We start from the raw sequence: 20,168 nt of genomic DNA, 5'->3' as shown, positions 1-20,168 counted from the left end.
AGTGACTTGTAAGCAATCTCCAGTGTAGATTGATAGCACTTCCCCAGTATTCTACCTGTAAACCGAAGTCTACCACCTGCTGTACTTACAACTGAACCTATGTGATCATTCAATTTCATATCCCTAAAAAGTGTTACACCCAGGTATTTGTATGAGTTGGCCAATTCCAGCAGTAACTCATTGATATTTTACTAACTCATTGATATTATACTGATAGGTAAGGACGGGAAAATATATTTTTGTAAAATCCACATCTGTGTTTTGCAAAATTCGCATATAGTTTTGTTGAAATTCGCATATATTTTCTTTGTTTGTAAATTATTAGACACACAAATTTATAAGATTGTCATACTACACGAGTGAAGACAGACAAATTACTAGTTCTTTGAAATTGAACTTTTTGATGGGAGTGTTTGCTTTTGCAAAAAACTTCAAGATCTTTTTCTTCCAAAATGGCATTTCTTTTCTTTATTTGGCTGCATTTATGCTTTCAAAACTGGTTGTTCTGTTGAAAAGCAGCAGCACTTTCCCTCTATTTAAATGAATGTGTCTCCAATGTAAGATGTTTCGGAACATTACTTGTCTTTTCTCACCCAATTTGAAGATTAAAAAATCTGCAGACTACTAAATTCAACCTTTCATGGGCATTCACAGCCATGTGACCCATGCTTGACAACACTGCAGATAGAGCTGACAAGGCATTTAGCATAGAAGTAGAATTGAATGTACGGCAACTCAATTTTAACATTAGGAGAAAAATTTCAGCACTGTTAGAAAACTTTACAGATTTTGTGTTCCAGTCGCTACAGCGCAGAGAGATGGTGCTATAGGCTATAGTCACAGATGGCTGCGAACATAAACAGACTAGAATTTTGACCACCACAGAGGAAGGAGCAGTGCGCAGAAACAATCTCTGCCTCCATTTCACTGAGCAGAAGCCTACACAAGAACTGACACATTGTCACAGGGGATCACTGACCTCTTCTGGTTTTGTAAAGGTCATAATCAAAATCTGTGATGGACCAGGATTAGTCACTTCAAAAGAAGAAAATGAGCAATGCACAACACAAAGCATTCAGGCACAGCTACTGCACAATGGCTTGATGAAGTTAGCAGATTACTGTTAAAGATGTAGTTAAGGCCCAACCTCTAGCGGTATTATATGCAAATACAACTCAAACCATCTGCCACCTAATTTCTCACGTTAAAACTGTCCCCGTTATACTATCTTTTAAATTTTAGCTAACAAACAAACAGGCATGTTTCCTTCTTATAAAATGCTAGGTCTCATGGCTGAGTACTGTGTTGCATTATGTGCCATGTAACTTAAACAGACCATCCAACCACCTACATTGGCATGGCTCCAGATCATTGAGCACACTGATACATCGTTGGGTTTGTACACTTCATTTTCCGTGTAGGTTCTTGTGCACATTATCATTCTTAACTGGGCTTTGCCAGATGATGTACAATGCCAGTAACTGCTTATGTTTTGATATTCGATGCAGAAAATAAAGCTATTTGAACCTGTCTCTGACAAATAACTTGTCTGGATACAATTCGCTGTGGAACAGCATCTGTTAAGTAATTTTGCATATTGTCATTTTGAGGGAAATTTTTGCAGTCGTTAGTCATAGGATACTATTCTCTCTCTCTCTCTCTCTCTCTCTCTCTCTCTCTCTCTCTCTCTCTCTCTCTCTCTCTCTTTTCTTTTCTTTTTTTTTTTTTTCGAAGTGCAAAATTTTAAATTTCTGAACACTTAAAGCAAGTTACCAGTCTCTGCTCTGCACCACTTTGAAAGATCTGACTGAATATTTATGCAGCTTCTTTCAGATAGTACTTCATTATAGCTAACTGCATCATCTGCAAGATCATTAATATATGGTATGAGCAGCAAGGGTCCCTACACACTTCCATGGGTTACACTTGAAGTTACTTCTACATCTGATGTTGAATCTCCATCCAAGGTAACATGATAAGTCTCCCTACCAAAAGGTCCTCAATTCAGTAACAAATTTCACTTGATACCCCATATGATCATACTTTTGACAATAAGCATAGGTGTGATATAGAGTCGAATGTGTTTTGGAAATCAAGAAATACATCATCTAGCTGTTCAAGATACTTCATTATGTTTGAACTCAAAATATGGTCTAAGAGTCTACAACAAATAGATGTCAAGGATGTTGGATGGTAGTTTTGTGGATCACTTGTACTCCCTTTCTTGTAGATGGGTGTGACCTGTGCCTTTTTCCAAGAACTAGACTTGGTTTTTTTTTTCTTTTTTTTTTTTTTTTTTTTTTTTTTTTTTTTTTTTTTTTTTTTTTTTTTTTTAAGGTATCTGTGATACATTATAGTTACAAGAGGATGAAACTCAGCCACAAAATTAGTATAGAATATGATAGGGATTCCATCAGGTCCTGGATCTTTGTTCAATTTTAATGATTTAAGTTGTTTCTCAAAGCCACTGACACTAATACTTGTTCTGTTCACCTTTTCAGTGGTACGAGGATTAAATTGTGGCAGTTATCCAGAGTTTTCTTTTGTAAAGGAACATTTGAAAATTTAGTTAAGCATTTCAGCTTTTGCTTTGGTATCCTCAATTTCACTTCATGTCTCATTCACTAGGGTCTGGACACTAACTTTGGTGCAATAACAGCTTTTACATATGATCAGAATTTCTTTGGGTTCTGTGAAAGATCACTTGACAGTAGTCTGCTAAGATAGTCATTGAAGGCATCACAGATTGCTCTCTTGACAGGCAAACTCGTTTCACTCATTATCTCTCTCCCTATAGCCCTACGCTTTGTTTCACACCTATAATGCAGTGATCTCTGTTTCGTTAGAAGTTCTTTTACAGTGACTGTATCCCATGGAGATTCCCTCCCACTATGGACTGTTCTATTGGGTACTTATCTGTCCAGTGCATGGTCAACTATTCTTTTAAACTTGAGCCAGATTTGCTCTTTACCTGTGCTGAAAGTTTAAAGTTCCCCATTGTGAGATGTCACTACTGATTTTTTATCTAGTCTACTGAGCATACTTTCCTAATCATTGTTGCCACAACTGTGTCATGGTCACTGATACTAGTTTTGATGTGGACATCCTCAATGAGGTCAGCTCTATTTGTTGCCATTAAATTCAATATATTTCCATCATGAGTGGGGATCTTAACTATGTGTTCCAGGCAGTTTTCAGAGAAGGCATTTAGTAATGCTTCACAGAATGTCTTATAACACCAACAGCCAACAAAACTATAATTGTCCTAATTAATTGTTGGATGATTAAAGTCTCCCCTGATGATTATGCTATGATTGGGGAACTTATGTACAATTGAACTAAGATTTTCTATAAAGTTTTTGTTTATATCAGGAGATGAGTCTGGTGGGCAATAAAAGCATCCATTTATCATTTTATTCCCACCCCTGATACTGGGTCTTGCCCAAACAATCTCACATGCCGCTTCGGTTTCTATCTTGCTGGATTTGAGTTTCTTGTATACTGTGGGACATTGCTGCAGATTGTGACAAAAGTCATTGAAACTCCATGCTCAAGGCTGATCTCCTGAACTATCTCTGCCAGTTGGTGGAATGACCCAAGAGTGGCCTCGGAGCCCAGATGAAAGGCATCTTTGTTCCAACTTGTGCCACAATCTGTAGTTGCTTGCACACTGTTCCCTCACTGGCTGCTTGATTAGCCTCTTCAACATGTTGAATGTGGCCTGCAGGCATACACACTGAGTGCACCTGGTGTCCTTTCGTGTCCCTTGCTGCAATTTTCCTACCATCATTTGCTGTACATTTCAACTGCTGACGATTAATAGACCTCCTACCCTTTTGTGTTCACCTCATCTTGCCACCACACAAAACAGATTTTCCTAAAACAGGTGAAGTGAGTCCCTCTGGATCAGTTTCAGTGAAAGACATCAGCTCGGACTGAGTCCTCCCTGGTCCTAGTCCACCCTGTAGAAGATGCCTAGATCTACCATTGAAACGCCTCTCTCAGTAAAGTGAATGGTTAATGACAGATCCCATACTTTCTGCAGAGGAGACAGGATTCATGGGAGAGAATAGTACATGAGGTACCTCTGGTACAGATGTCACAGGTCACTCTCGGGAGGTCTCCACCAATTCTCAGCAACTGCCGATTGACTGTAGTCAGGGTGATTTCCGGGTGCTTATGAATGTCAACCATTTCATCCAACTATTTTGTGTGTGTGTGTGTGTGTGGGGGGGGGGGGGGGGGGGTCACACTTTCATTAACAGTCTTTGTTGTGGTGATGAGGCAAATGCTTCTTGAAAGTAAAGAAATACCTCTGCTTGATTGCTTTTATCTGTGGCTTTCTAAATGTCATGGGAGAGAAGCTCAATCTGAGTTACAAGTGACTGAAGTTTTCAGAATTCGTGCTCATTGGCATGGAGGTCATTCTAGTTGAGAATCTGGTTGAAATTTGAGCACAGAATATGTTGTTCTTAAATGAGTCTATCCCACTTCCCAGCCTCTTGTTCTCTTCTATTTTGTGTTTCTCTTGTTAACATTGTGTCTACAGTAACCCAACCTGCTCTTCAGTATTGCTGCCACTGGCATTGAAAATTTTCAATTAGAAATCCTGTTTTAATTTAATATTTATGTTGTGAACACTTTGCATTTTCCATAGCCAAACCTCTGCTTAATTTTGAAAGATAAATTTCTCGATTTGTTTCCTTAACTGGTGCAGACCAAATCGATAGCACCACAAGTAGATATGAGATTTGTGTCATTAAACATAAGTAAAACTGTCAAACAACCACGCATCTGTGATATGTGTGTATGGACATAAACAGTGCTTCATTTGATTTAAACCAAGCGCGGTCTTGATTGCAGTTTTTGTTTTTTCTGCATTTTGATAACATGTTAGTGCAGCTGTAGCTGATAATATTTTGTAAGTACTCTTGTGAACAGTGTTAAGGGAGCCAGTGTGGAGCACCTGTTCATGACATTATTTGTAACGTCTTAAAATCCTGATACTAATATTGAAACTGTCATAATTGAAACAGACAATGCTTCATGAGCGCACGTATGGCAAGTCACTATCAGCTGCCGGTGGTGCAGGTGCATGTCTGGTGGAGACACCAGAGTTGCTTGCTGTCTGGGAGATGGCAGAAAAAGCTGCAGCAGAGAAAGCGGCAGCAGATGCTGGGCAGACTAATGGATCACTGGAACGGTCAGCTGCTTCTGTATCCCAGCCTTCAACACCTCTTAAGGGCCCCATCAATAAACAGATAGAGACTCGTACTTCAGATGGAAAGAGAAGAATAACACCTATGTACATACCTCCTGCACCAGATGCTGGGCGAGCCTTGATTAATTTTTCTGTAATTTTAAATTGTATTTGTGTGTTGTATGTGTATTGTGATCATTTTAAATTGAGTTTGATTGGGGGCCTGCACTAGTGCCTATTAACTTCACATCAGTCATGTTTTGTGTTGTAAATATAATGTAATTGTACAGATAAAAAACATTCTTACCAAGGAGCAGCAGGAGAAAACGTATATGAAGGTTAAAGAAATATGCAAGCTTCTGGAGCCAGTGGCTCTTTCTTCTGGCAGAAAGGTTGAGGGAAAAGGAAGAGTGATGAAGAAAAAATATTTGTGAGGTTTAGGAAGTGAGGAGAGTACAGAAAAGTCACTCAGAACCTTGGGTCATGGGAGACTTACCAGATGGGGTGAGAAGGGGAGGGGGTGGGGGGAGGGAATGTTTAATTTGGACAGTGAATGTCACTGAGGAACTTTGGCATTTTGGTCAGCAGTGCTCTTCCCAGTGTTATTTCCAGACATTGTGAACATCAAAGTTTGAGTGTGTCAGTTCCTTAGCAGTGGATAGTGCCTATTTTCTTGATATCAGTGTTCTGTGAGTCAGGCCAGCAATTTCAGTATGTATGAACAGCTGAGGGATACTGCTAATTTTATGGTACTCTCTAAGGAAAGCATTTTTACGCCATATCTCTGGTAGTCGTATATGGCTCAAGGAGGGCAGTCATGCAGTAGGAGTTGATTGTACTGTGCTGCTGATAGTGTGGATAATGTCATTTGGTGCCACACCAATCTTGTTCGTTTGTGAGCAGATAATCATTGTAGGGGCACAGTATTTCACCTCCGAATAGATGAGCCCAACTTCTAATGTGCAAAGCATATTTACCTAGGAGCCCAAATAGATGCCACACAGTTTATTAATCATTTTAATTCTTGCCCTTCTTTTACCTGTGGTCTTTGTCAGGTGCTCCTTCTAAGCAAGCATTCTCTCCACGGTAGTTGTCACGGTTGAGACCTTCGCCTTCAGAGTTAATGTTAAGCTCTCTTCTTGTGACCATTACAAAGGTGGAAGCATGATACTTCAGTCTTAGTTGTGTTAAGCTGCAGTCTCCATTTATGAAAGTAGTTGCTTGGCAGCTTTAAGTCGGAGATCAAAATGTCTTTGGAGGCCTCAAATGATTCATGTTGTGCAACTTTGGCTGAGTCATCTGTGTAAATGAACTTTCTGGATTGTGTGTTTAGCTTGTTTGAAATATAAATATTCAAGAAGATAAAGGCAAGTTTTGAACCTTTGGCAGTTCATCTCCATGTGGTGTACCATGTGTAATGTCAAAGAGGTAACAATGCTTGGTATTCAGACAGTCGTCAATTGCTGGCCTCCTGGCAAGTTTTAAAACATCTATGGCTGCATCTTATTGATTTCTGAAGAAGACCTTTTGTTGCATTATATCTAGGGTTCTTTGTGTCAGTCTTCTTCAATGTTTGACTCCAGATGTTTAGAAATGGAATTTACTCCTCCGTGATAATGCTCCGTTTAACCTTCCAGATAATGCATTATACAGGGAAAGATAAATGAGCTAGTTGAATAAATAAAATGTGAAGAAAGAGAGATTACATTTGCAGAAGTGCCAAAATAAACTATGAGTTATCAGTGCAAAGGGAGAGGGAGTGAATGAATAGAGAGAGAGAGCATGTGCATTTGTGTTTGTGGTCACATGCTTGCATGTATGTCTGTGGTGAAAGACTGGATTAATCATAAAACGTAGAACTTAGTAAATGAGAAAGTGACAAGGGAGAATACAATGTTAGGAAGAGAGAGGATTGTAATATGAGGGGGAAACAATGAGAAGTGGTGTGTATTTGACAGGTGTTGGGCATCAACAGTAAATGTAATAAATAGTGGTTTGTTTGATTCAGATGACCATTCTCTGGACTGTAATCGTTTAATTTTCCTGTTCACTCTGATTTTGCCAGGGATGATTTTGTAGCTGTAATGCACAAGGTTTGAAACTGTACAATGATTTACTGTATCCATAAAATTATTCTCCAGTCACCATTAGTACAGTACCAGTGTTTATTTGAAGTTTCTTGATAAGAAGTATTTTAGGTGTTTTTGGGAAATAACAGTTAGATGTTCAGTCAGTAAAGAAAGAAAGGGACATTGTTAAGTATATTAGCAAAAGTGATCTTAATTGTTATTGCAACGTTAGTTTTAATGAACACATGCACAATGCAATCCCACATTATGTAGCTGGCATCCTGCAGGGAATATTTTAGGCCAACACTTAGTGCATAAAAGTCAAAGGTGTCTTGAAGGATAGTTCCTCGTCATACAGTTATGTTCACTGCTGGCACGCAACTGTTTACAGTATATAATATCATAATTTCTTATGATGTTACGTCGACTATATTAATATAGCTGTTATTCATGGATGAAAATTTGGTTTGCTTTTAGTAATGTAAAGGTGATTGGTGGCTGAAGCTGAGATGTCATTGCTTTCAGTTGTATTAAGAAGGATAATATGAACAGAATTTCTATTTTGTATAATATATGTCCTTGTGATGTTTTAGCATACCACACATTAATGTTGTCTGAAGCTGTGTGGACCTATTCAGGAAGGTTCACAGTATCTGTTTCTGTTGCTAAATCTTTGTATATACATTTTTGTTGCCTGTATAAATGAAGTGCTGATGATATGTGGCTAATTTGGATAGAAGTTCATGGTGATGCTTGTAAAATTAGTATTATTGGCAATTGTACCATATATACATTAATTTGGTCTGTGTTTAAACACCCATTCTGCCTCATTCTGACTTACTAAATACATATGACAGCTGTCAAAGCTGAGGATGGGGTTTAACAGATACCTAGTATCAAAATACTCCCTTCATACAGCAACCCCCTCCCCCACCTGCCACAAAATTGTGGCTTCCACCACTCACCCAACCTATTTAATATCCTAGTCCCACCACTGTATTTCACTTCTTATCCCAAACCATCATCCATGTGTCACTACAATGTCAACAGCCAAAATACAAAACATATCATATACATCTTAACTATCAGTTTGTAACTATCTGTCCCACACATCTGTTCCAGCAAACTCCCTGACCTAAAACTCCACCCTTGGACATTTCTATCTCATTCACTTTTCCATTCACCCTTACCTTTGCCCCCCTCACCATTTTTCACTTCTGCACTCATCCCTCCCTCCCTCCCTCCCTCCCTCCCTCCTTCCCTCCCTCCCTCTTCTATTTTGGGCTTGTTTCACTGCTGTCACTAAAACCCATCTGTCTCCCCCCTCCGATATTTCAACACTGCTCTTTACTGTCCTTTCATCTTCTCCAACACTTTTGCCTAGATGACTATCACTGGCTAGTGCCTGTACACACACATTTTTCTGAGTAATTTCCATTATAATAATGACAAGCATGTTTGCTGTGTCACATTATGTAGCTGATGAATACAGATATTGTGAGATGTTTCTTACACAAATACTAACTGCTTCTGCTACCCTATCTTCCCTCATCTAATATTTACAAATTATGTGCCCTGTAGATTATGGTCAATATTAGTTGTCCATCATCCTTTATTGTGTTTTAGCTGATTGTCTCGTGTTCCCAGTTACTTATTTACCTCAGCCTTATGTCAGATAGAAAAAGGAATTAAATTATTGTACAGCATAAAACAAACCTACTGTATTTATTGCTTTTTAAAAGTATAAATACAATACACAAACTATAAAATTAAGCCCTTTACAAATTTATTGTAAAATTAATTCAAGACAAAACTTGATTACCTAAAATATTTGTCACTCCCTTTCCATTTCTGCTCACACTCCTAAGAGGGAAATGTCTTTGAGCTTAGCAACTCTGAAAACTGTGAAATCAATATTAAAGTTGGTAATTTTTACACACTTCCAGCATCCCACTTCCCTGCCCCCTTGTAGTGGTGCTTGGGTAAGGGATCTTGTACCTAAAATATTTTCCCCAAGATGGTGAGTAATATATGTACAAAGTGTGGTAGAGATGTCTTCAGTGGTTTCTGAGTTTTGCCTACATGTTACCTGCTTCCCTCATAACCTTTCATTCAGTTTTATGTTTTAATAGTTTTAACACCTACATAGAGAGTGCTGTAAAGGGTACATCCAAAGAGATACATTCAAAGGAGGTGGAGAGCAAGAAACAGCCACAAATTCAATGAATTCTGTGACTGATCAAAGCAGAGAAAACTGGCACAAAGAATGATTTCACACATTCCAGTGGAAAAGCTGGGACACTGATTCGGGAGCTGGGAGAAGACCTGTGCCATAACACAAATAATTGCCAGTCATTGAGTGAGAGTTTCCAAGGTTCCAGCAGATAAAACATGTGTTCAACAAGTAAACAGAGAACTTACTGAGGTCAAGAAATCTCTAGAATCTAGTGCAAAATTCTCATCTCAATTTATGACCACTGAACAGAAGACTGTCCTGACTGACATGAAATGTAGAAAAGCAGGTGCAGATGGGCTTTACTCAGGAATTCTGGTGCACAACAGTCCTACCTTTTTAATGTAATTCTTCACAAAGGAACATTACCATCAAAATTTAAGAGCACTTAAGTTATTGTTATCAAAATTACCGGGAAAGAAGGAACTGCTTCAGAGCACATTTGTATTTAGCTGTGGTTACAAATTCCTGGAAAAAGTTATATTAGACAGAATACAAACCAAATTAATTATGTGGTACCAACTGAACAAGATAGATTACACCTTGTAGAAGCTGCTGTGAGCAAGTGCTCTCCTTGTCTACTCACACAGAAACTAGGTACCAGAAATTAAAGACCAGGATAGTTTTCATTCACATGTCAGCGGCTTATGACATGATGTGGCGTACTGGTATAATATTGAAATTTCTGATAACTATACCTTATGAGACTAAGTAACCTCATAAGGAACATGTTCAAAAATGAGCAGTGTGAAGTACACCAAGTTAAAAAGAAGAGCAGACAATGTGTACTCAAATGATGGCTCACCTCAAGGCTCTGTTCTTGCTCTGGCCTTATTCAGTATGTAACAGCAGACCTGCCAGAACTCCAGTATGCAGGATGTGATGACAGACTAAGGTTTCTAAAACAAAAGTAAATCTTTTCCACCTCTCTAATCATTTAGCAGCAGCAAAGATCAACCCACAGTTTGGCCCTACGGCATTGCCAATCACAGTAATATGCCAACTTACCATGGCATCCCATTAGACAGAACTCTGACATAGCATAAACACCTTTCCAACACAGCTAAGAAAGTACAAAGATGAGTGAACTTGGCGAGGAAGTTGGTAGGTAGTATATGGGAAGCAAACATGTCAGTTGTCCGTGGAGCATGTCTTGCATTGATATATAGGGTGCATTTTAAAAAATCATAACTATTATGTTATTTGTGTGTGAACAATGTACTGTTGGAATGAGCATACTCTCGAGTTTTACATGGTTCCCACTAGGTAGCAGCAGTGTGCACCCACTTCAGTTCTAGTAAAAATGGTGACAAGACAACAGAAAGCATTTTGTGTTCTACATTTTGCACAATGCAAGTAATAACTGTTCAGTGTGACTTTTGTACTAGGTATGGTGTGGATCCACCTACAACACAGAGCATTAGACAATGGCATGAACAATTCTGAGAAACAGGTTGTTTGTGTAAAGGCAAATCCCTGCACCAACCCTGAGTGCCTGAAACAGACATCGAACACCTCTGCCATAATTTCACAAGGAGACCACAGAAACCTGTTTGCTGTGCAGCTCGACAGCTCAACATGGTCCTGCTGTGCATCTGCCATGTGTTGCGTCGACATTTACACATGAAACCATACAAAATTGAGCTACGGCAAGTTCTTCGGGAAAGTGGCAAACAACAACGTGTGGTGTTCTGTAATTTTGTTCTGGGCAAGATGGAGGATGACAGTTTTCTTCCACATTTAGTGTCTAGTGATGGGGCAACATTCCATTTAAATGGAAAGGTGAACCATTGTAATGTGAAAATATGGGGTACAGAACAACCACATGAGGCTGTACAACATGAGAGGGCTTTCCAAAATTTAATGTGTTTCATGCAGTTTCATGAGAAAAGGCGTATGGTCCATTTTTCGTTGCCAAGAACACTGTTACAGGAAGCACATATCTTGATATTCTTTAGAACTTTCTTTTCCCACAGTTGGAGACTGATTCGAATGACTTCATTTACCAACAGGATGGGAAACCGCCACACTGTCATCAGGAAGTGGGGGAGTTTTTAAATCAAAGGATTACTGAACAATGGATCGATTGCACTGGAGGAAATGATTCAGCCATACATTACTGGCCTCCAAGGTCACCAGATCTGACTGTATGTAATTATTTCTTGTGGGGGCTTATAAAAAACTCTATTTATGTGCCTCCATTACCAACAACAATGAATGAACGGAGACATCACATAACAGCAGCTGGGGAAGCTGTAACTCAAACATGCTTGTTGCAGTGTGGGAACAATTTGAATACCACATTTCCATATGCCGTGCATCTCAAGGGGGGCAATATTGAACACCTACACCTATGAAAAGGCATTGGGGGGACTTTTGAGTCTCCTGTTCATCAAAAATAGAAAAACCATTGTATACATTTATTAGTTCAGAAATATAGATGTGCCAAATCAGAAGATTCTTTTTTTTTTAATAAACCCTGTACTCTGCAGTAGAATATTGCACATGAGTGTGGTTCTGCAGCACACATGTGAAAAAAAAGATGATGATTACTTGAATGATTCTATGAAAACTGTTAGTGACTCAGTGCTGGCTACGAATACTATCGAACATCTGTGTTGTCTGCTTTTGTTGAAAGGTGGCTCTGTACAATCTTTGCAAGCAAGTCTAAAAATGAATCAGTCCCCCTTCACAAAGTTTTACTCTTGCCGCATAGGAAATACCTCAAATCCTGAAGATCAGCATATGAAATAGAAATCCAAATGCTCTCCACTGGGTTGAACTGTGATGCTAAATGGAAATGTAAGTGGTGAGCTGTGAAAACCGGGAGTCATGAGCTTATTGGCAACTCAACTTTTAAAGTTCCTGGAAAGGTGTTGGGTAAAGATTTATACATTTCAAACTGGAGAAGGTATGTGCAAATACACCATGCACAAATGGCGTGTTTGCACTGATAGGATGTGTGTCTTTGGTGATGTACAGACAATAAGCCACATTGTAAATACGTGCCCTAATAGATGTTTCCCTAGTGGTACTGAGTCTGCATGAAATATCTGAAAAGGTGCTTCACTGGGCTTAGTCTTCCAACATTTGTTTGTAGTCTGGACTACTGAATGTTTATATACCCTAAATAGTTGTGCATGTGTATTTTTTGGTGCTCCAAGCTACATAAATTTAAGTATTAACTGTGTTTTTTGTACTTGTCACTTCTTTTTCCACATGTTGTTACTTTTAGGAAGCTTTAATTTTCGAGTACTAGTAATAGTGTTCCATAGATTTTGTGTTTGTTTTGAATACAGTCCAGAGACAGTTAGTGCTTATTTTCATTGTTTCCAACAAGAAGTGTCTAGTAACCACAGTTTAGTTAGCTGTCAGCCGCCTTTAGTGAATTAGCAGTCTAGTTAAAAGTTGATTACTTAACTCTCTACAGTAAATTGTTGATTTCTTAGGATGGATAGGATGTGTGACTGCTGTGTATGGATGCAGGAGGAGCTGGCCACTGTTTGCGAACAGCTGAACATGCTGATGGCCACGGTCAGCTGTCTTCAGGCTGCTGCCTCAGAGTGTAGCGGCAATGGGGAATCTGGTGCGTCACATGGCACACACCAGGTGTTACATGCTTCACCCACGGTCCCTGCTTTCGAGACATCTTCGCGGGTACTGGACCCGGTTGGGCCACCCTCTCCCCAAGGAGAGTGGCGGGTTCAATGGCGTTCGCGTTGCTAGACGCGGAGGGTCAATGTGGAGGCTGGCCGTGCCAGTGAGTGGACATGTGGCCGCTCCTTCAGCAAGGTCTGAACAGGCACACGGGGCGGGGGGGGGGGGGGGTTATTGGTGATTGGGAGCTCCAATGTTAGGTGGGTGATGGAGCCCCAAAGGGAAATAGCACAAAGGTCGGGGAAGAAGGCCAGTCTTCACTCTGTCTGCTTGCCGGTGGGGGGCTCATCCGAGATGTGGAGGAGGCCCTGCCAGCGGTAATAGAGAGCAGTTGGTGCACCTGACTGCAAATTGTTGCTCATGTTGACAGCAATGAGTTCTGCTGTCTGGGTTCAGAGTTCATCCTGAGTGCATACAGGCAGTTGGCAGAGTTGGTGAAGGTGGAAAGTCTCGCTCATGGGGTGGAATCTGAACTAACTATTTGTAGTGTCGTTCCCAGAGCCGATCACGGTCCTCCACTTTGGAGCCGATTGGAAGGCTTAAACCAGAGGCTGAGACGATTCTCCTGAGATCTAGGGTGCAAATTTCTTGACCTCCACTATCGGGTGGGGAAATATAGGGTCCCCCTGAATAGGTCAGGCATGCACTACACACAGGGAATGACAATATTAATGTGGTAATAGTAAACTGGAGGAGGGTCTATAGAAAGATCCCAGAACTGCTCTCATTAATAAATGGTTACAATGCCCACATAGTACTAGGGATGGAAAGTTGGCTGAAACCAGATGTAAACAGCGATAAAAAGTGCAATAGTAGCAAAGGAAATTGACAGGGATCCAAAATGCGAAATAATTTGGGTGAAGATCACGGTTAAAGCAGACTCAAACATGGTAATTGGATGTCTTTATAGGCCCCCTGGCTCAGCAGCTGTTGTGGCAGAACACCTGAAGGAAATTTTGAAAAGTATTTCGAGTAGATTTCCCGACCATGTTATAGTTCTGGGTGGAGATTTTAATTTACCAGATATAGACTGGGAGACTCAAACGTTTATAACAGGTGGCAGGGACAAAGAATCCAGTGAAATTTTTTTAAATCCATTATCTGAAAACTACCTTGAGCAGTTAAACAGAGAACTGACTCGCAATAACATGTTAGACCTTCTGGTGACAAACAGACCTGAACTATTTGAAACAGTTAACGCAGAACAGGGAATCAGTGATCATAAAGCAGTTACAGCATCAGTTATTTCAGCCATAAATAGAAATAGTAAAAAAGGTAGCTAAATTTTTCTGTGTAGTGAAAGTGACAAAAAACAGATTTCAGAGTACTTGATGGCTCCACAAAAGTATTATCTCATGTACAGATAGTGTTGAGGATCAGTGGACAAAGTTCAAAACCATCGTACAATATGCATTAGATGAGTATGTGCCAAGCAAGACTATAAGAGATGGAAAAGAGCCACAGTGGTACAACAACTGAGTTAGAAAACTGCTTCGGAAGCAAAGGGAACTTCACAGTAAACATAAACATAGCCAAAGCCTTGCATACGAACAAAAATTACGTGAAGCAAAATGTAGTGTGAGGAGGGTTATGTGAGAGGTGTTCAACGAATTTGAAAGCAAAGTTCTATGTTCTGACTTGGCAGAAAATCCTAAGAAATTTTGGTCTTATGTCAAAGCGGTACGTGGATCAAAACAAAATGTCCAGACACTCTGTGACCAAAATGGTACTGCAGCAGAGGATGACAGACTAAAGGCTGAAATACTAAGTGTCTTTCTCCAAAGCTGTTTCACAGAGGAATACTGTACTCCAGTTCCTTCTCCAGACACTGGACTCGCATTCGGGAGGACGACGGTTCAATCCCGCGTCCGGCCATCCTGATTTCGGTTTTCCGTGATTTCCCTAAATCGCTCCAGGCAAATAACGGGATGATTCCTTTCAAAGGGCACGGCTGACTTCCTTCCCTGCCCTTCCCTAATCCGATGAGACCGATGACCTCGCTGTCTGGTCTCCTTCCCCAAAACAACCAACCAACAACCAACCTTCTCCAGATTGTCGCACAGATGACAAAATGGTAGATATCGAAATAGATGACAGAGGGATAGAAAAACAATTAAGATCGCTCAAAAGAGGAAGGGCCGCGGGACCTGATGGGATATCAGTTCGATTTTACACAGAGTACGTGAAGGAACTTGCCCCCCTTTTTGCAGCAGTGTATCGTAGGTCTCTAGAAGAGTGTAGCGTTCCAAAGGATTGGAATAAGGCACAAGTCATCCCCGTTTTCAAGAAGGGACGTCGAACAGACTTGCAGAACTATAGACTTATATTTCTTACGTCGATCAGTTGTAGAATTTTGGAACACATATTATGTTCGAGTATAATGACTTTTCTGGAGACTGGAAATCTACTCTGTAGGAATCAGCAAGGGTTTAAAAAAGACGATTCTGTGAAACCCAGCTCGCGCTATTTGTCCACGAGACTCATAGGGCCATAGACATGCGCTCCCAGGAAGATGCTGTGTTTCTTGACTTCCGCAAGGCATTTGATACAGTTTCCCACAGTTATTTAATGAAAAAAGTAAGAGCATATGGACTATCAGACAAATTGTGTGATTGAATTGAAGAGTTCCTAGGTAACAGAACGCAGCATGTCATTCTCAATGGAGAGAAGTCCTCCGAAGTAAGAGTGATTTCAGGTATGCCGCAGGGGAATGTCGTAGGACCATTGCTATTCACAATATATATAAATGACCTTGTGGATAACATCGGAAGTTCAGTGAGGCTTTTTGTGGATGGTGCTGTAGTATATCGAGAGGTCGCAACAATGAAAAATTGTACTGAAATGCAGGAGGATCTGCAACGAATTGATGCATGGTGTGGGGAATGGCAATTGAATCTCAATGTAGACAAGTGGAATGTGCTGTGAATACATAGAAAGATCATTTATCATTTAGCTACAATATAGCAGCTCAGCAATTGGAAGCAGTTAATTCCGTAAATTATCTGGGAGTAGGCATTAGGAGTGATTTAAAATGGAATGACCATATAAAATTAATCGTCAGTAAAGCAGATGCCAGACTGAGATTCATTGGAAGAATCCTAAGGAAATGCAGTCCGAAAACGAAGGGAGTAGGTTACAGTACACTTGTTCACCCACTGCTTGAATACTGCTCACTGGTGTGGGATCCATACCAGATAGGGTTGATAGAAGAGATAGAGAAGATCCAACGGAGAGCAGTGCGCTTCGTTACAGGATCATTTAGCAATCTTGAAAGCATTACGGAGATGATAGATAAACTCCAGTGGAAGACTCTGCAAGAGAGACGCTCAGTAGTTCGGTCCGGGCTTTTGTTGAAATTTCGAGAACATTTTCACCGAGGAGTCAAGCAGTATATTGCTCCCTCCTACATATACCTCATGAAGAGACCATGAGGATAAAATGAGAGAGATTAGAGCCCACACAGAGGCATACCGACAATCTTGCTTTCCACGAACAACACGAGACTGGAATAGAAGGGAGAACTGATAGAGGTACTCAAGGTACCCTCTGCCACACACCATCAGGTGGCTTGTGAACTATGGATGTAGATGTAGATGTATAAATATGTATGTCAGTTTTCTTGTTGCCATTGATACATGTGGTGCTGCTGCTGCTGCTAGTAATCATATGTTATATTATCACAATGATTTACCATCGAATTTTCAGTGATATTGTTATTAATATAAATTTTTTGTATTTTCCTCACAGGGATGGGCCTCGCCCTTTTGGGTTGGCAATTACTGGTAGTGCACACCAGTCAACATTTAGCAGTTCCTCTGAGACCAAAAGTCGTATTATGATTGAAAAACGGGATGATGTGGTGTGGCCAAATGTTAGTAGCAGTGGAGGAACTCCTGGTTCTAGCAAATCTTGTGATGGCACACCAAGCCCTGCTGGAAGTACACCTGTCAAAGGTGTTCAGGCAGATAATAGCCTAGCTGGAATCCAAGTAGTTATTGGAGTAACTGACAACAAGCATCGCTCAACAAGCAATGCAGAAATGTAAGTTAATAAATGAAAATATATCTCCAGCAAGTTGTGTGTACTCTTTCCTTTCTTCTTGACTGTAATTGTATCCAAGCTATCTTAGAAAATTTGCAGTTGGTTCTTGGTTATCACCTTGCAATTTGTGTTAAACAATGGCAACTCTAGGTTGGAATATCAGTAATATTAGGAAAATGATAGATTGCTACTTACCATAAAGATGACCTGTTGAGCTCCAGGCAGACACAATGAAAAACCTGTTACACATTAATAGCTTTTGGACAAAGCCTTTTTCAGCAAAGGAAACATCTCATATCCTGACAAGAAAGCACACATCATGCATGCATGACCACTAGCAAATGATCGAAGAATCTAAACTTTGGCATTCTTCTGTAGCACTATATTCACTTACATACGTGACTCACTCCTTCAAATACACTGGTCAACACAATTAGGAAATCAGTTGAGATGTCTGGGTTCTGAAGTATTGTCATTGGCAGAATGAACTAAAATGGTTCAACATCTTTCTGTCGGTTCTACGGGGTGGAGACAACAACATTACGAAACTTTATGGCAGATTAAAACTGTGTGCTGGATTGAGACTCAAACTTGGGTCCTTTACCTTTCATGGGCAAGTGCTCTACCTCTGAACTACAGAAGCATTCCTGGAGTGCTAATTCTGCAATTTTTGCAGGAGAGCTTCTGTGAAGTTTGGGAGGTAGGAGATGGGATACTGGCAGAACTGAAGCTGTGAGGATGGGGCATGAATCGTGCTTGGGTAGCTCAGATGGTAGAGCACTTGCCACGAAAGGCAAAGTTCCCGAGTTCGAGTCTCAGTCCGGCACACAGTTTTAATCTGCCAGGAAGTTTCATATTAGCACACACTCCGCTGCAGAAGGCAAATCTCTTTCAACAATATTACGATCACTGAGATAGTGGTAATAACGTAAAACTACTGCAGATGGGATTGGTGATGACTTGTGTTTACTCTACCAAACGAATTACACAAGTAGTTGGATTCAGGGAGAGCCATAGGATGGATGGAAGTGGGACAGACACAGAGAGAGGTGGCTGCAGGCATTTGAGTGTCCCAGAGTGTAATATCTAGGACCTGGACACAATTTCAGGCAACAGGAACCATTAAAAGAAGGCAAGGCCAAGGTCATCCATGGGTAACATCAACAAGAGATGACAATTATCTCTGGTTAACAGTTTGTCGAGACAGGAGGCTGAATGCACCTCAACTGCAATGCACCCTCCAGGCAGCAACAAGATGAAATTGCCTTCGGGAATGTGGTCTGTATGCATGGAGGCCTATGGTGTGTGTCCCATTAAAACCATGACACCAGCTAGCCCACAGAAACTGAGTGAAGGAACATCAGGATTGGAGTCTTACTTTTCACATATGAGTCTAAGATTTTGTGTTCAGCCAGACAACGCCATTCCCTTATCTGGAGAGAATGTGGAATTCAGAACAATCCTGCTTCTGTGCAGGAAACATCACCATATCATGGTGGTTGACGAATAGTGTGGGCAGGAGTCAGTATTGGTGGATGTACGGACCTCTATGCTGTTCAGAATGGTGCTTTGACTGTGCAGAGGTATAGATACGAGATCCTTCGACCTTCAGTTGTGCCCTACACAGGTGCCATGGGAGATGGGTTCCTTTTGGTGAACGATAACACTCTTCGTACAGAGCTGCACTGGTGGACAATGTGCTTGAAGCTGAGGGAATTGAACAAATGGAGTGGCTAGCTTTTTCACTGGATTTCAACACAATTGAGCGTGTCTAGGATGCATTTGGCAGACACATTGCAGCCACATCAGCACCTCCCACAACGGCTGCAGAGCTGGATATTGCACTCATGGAAGAATGGTCAAATATCCCTCAAGAGCTGATTGATAACCTCACACTGTCCGTGCCATGCAGGTGTGCACCTGTACTGGCTGCCTGAGTTGATCACGCACAATATCATAGGGCAACTAAATGACTGTATCACTATTATGGTAGCCTCATGGTGCCTCACTCTATGTAATTGCCATGTAAACCTCAAGTAAAGAGTTGAGACAGCAAAATATCGTACTTTATCACACACACATTCCACTTGTAACTGCTTCCCTTTCACGCATCTCAACTCTTACAACTGCTATCTGATTTCTGTACAAATTGTAAAGAGCCTTCTGCTCCCTGTATTTTATGCCTGCCACCTTAAGAGTTTGAAAGAAAATATTCCAGTCAAAATTGTCAAAAGCTTTCTGTAACTCTACAGATGCTATAAATGTAGGTTTGTCTTTCCTTAACCTGTCTTTTATGAGAAGTTGTAAGATCAGTATTGCCTCACATCTTCCTACATTTCTATGGAATCAAAACTGAACTTCCCCTAGTTCAGCTTCTATCAGTTTTCCCAATCTTCTATAAAGAATTCATGTTAGTATTTTGCAGCCGTGACTTATTAAACTGATAGTTTCTCACCTGTCAGCACCTGCTTTCTTTGGAATTAGAAATATTATATTCTTCTTGAAGTCTGAAGTCTGAGAGTATTTTGCTTGTCTCATACATCTTGCTCACCAGATGGAAGAGGTTAGTCATGGCTGGCTCTCCCTGAGTTTTCAATAGTTCTAACAGAATGTTGTCTACTCTCGGGGCCTTGTTTTGGCTTAGGACTTTCAGTACTCTGTGAAATTCTTCATGCAGCATTATATCTTCCTTCTCACCTTCATCAAGATCCTCTTCCATTTCCAAAATGTTACCCTCAAGTGTATTTCCTGTCTATTGACTCTCCATATACTCCTTCCACCTTTCTGCTTTCCCGTCTTTGCTTAGGTCTGGTTTTCCATCTGATGTCTTGATAGTAACACAGGTAGTTCCCTTTTCTGCAAAAGTTCCTGCTTAGCCATTTTGCATTTCCTGTCAGTCTCAGTTTTTAGACATTTGTATTCTCTTTTGCCTGCTTCATGTACTGCATTTTTATATTGTCTCCATTCA

General features: G+C 40.5%; 1 pseudogene; it reads left to right on the top strand.

The window, feature by feature from the left end:
* Positions 1-20,168, top strand: part of LOC126419662 (protein HIRA-like) — a 356,219-nt pseudogene that overhangs the window by 112,645 nt on the left and 223,406 nt on the right.

Source organism: Schistocerca serialis, chromosome 9 (assembly GCF_023864345.2).
Source record: "Schistocerca serialis cubense isolate TAMUIC-IGC-003099 chromosome 9, iqSchSeri2.2, whole genome shotgun sequence".
Taxonomy (NCBI): Eukaryota; Metazoa; Arthropoda; class Insecta; order Orthoptera; family Acrididae; genus Schistocerca; species Schistocerca serialis.
Note: the sequence above shows the minus strand (reverse complement) of the source record. Positions and strands in the feature narration are given on the sequence as shown.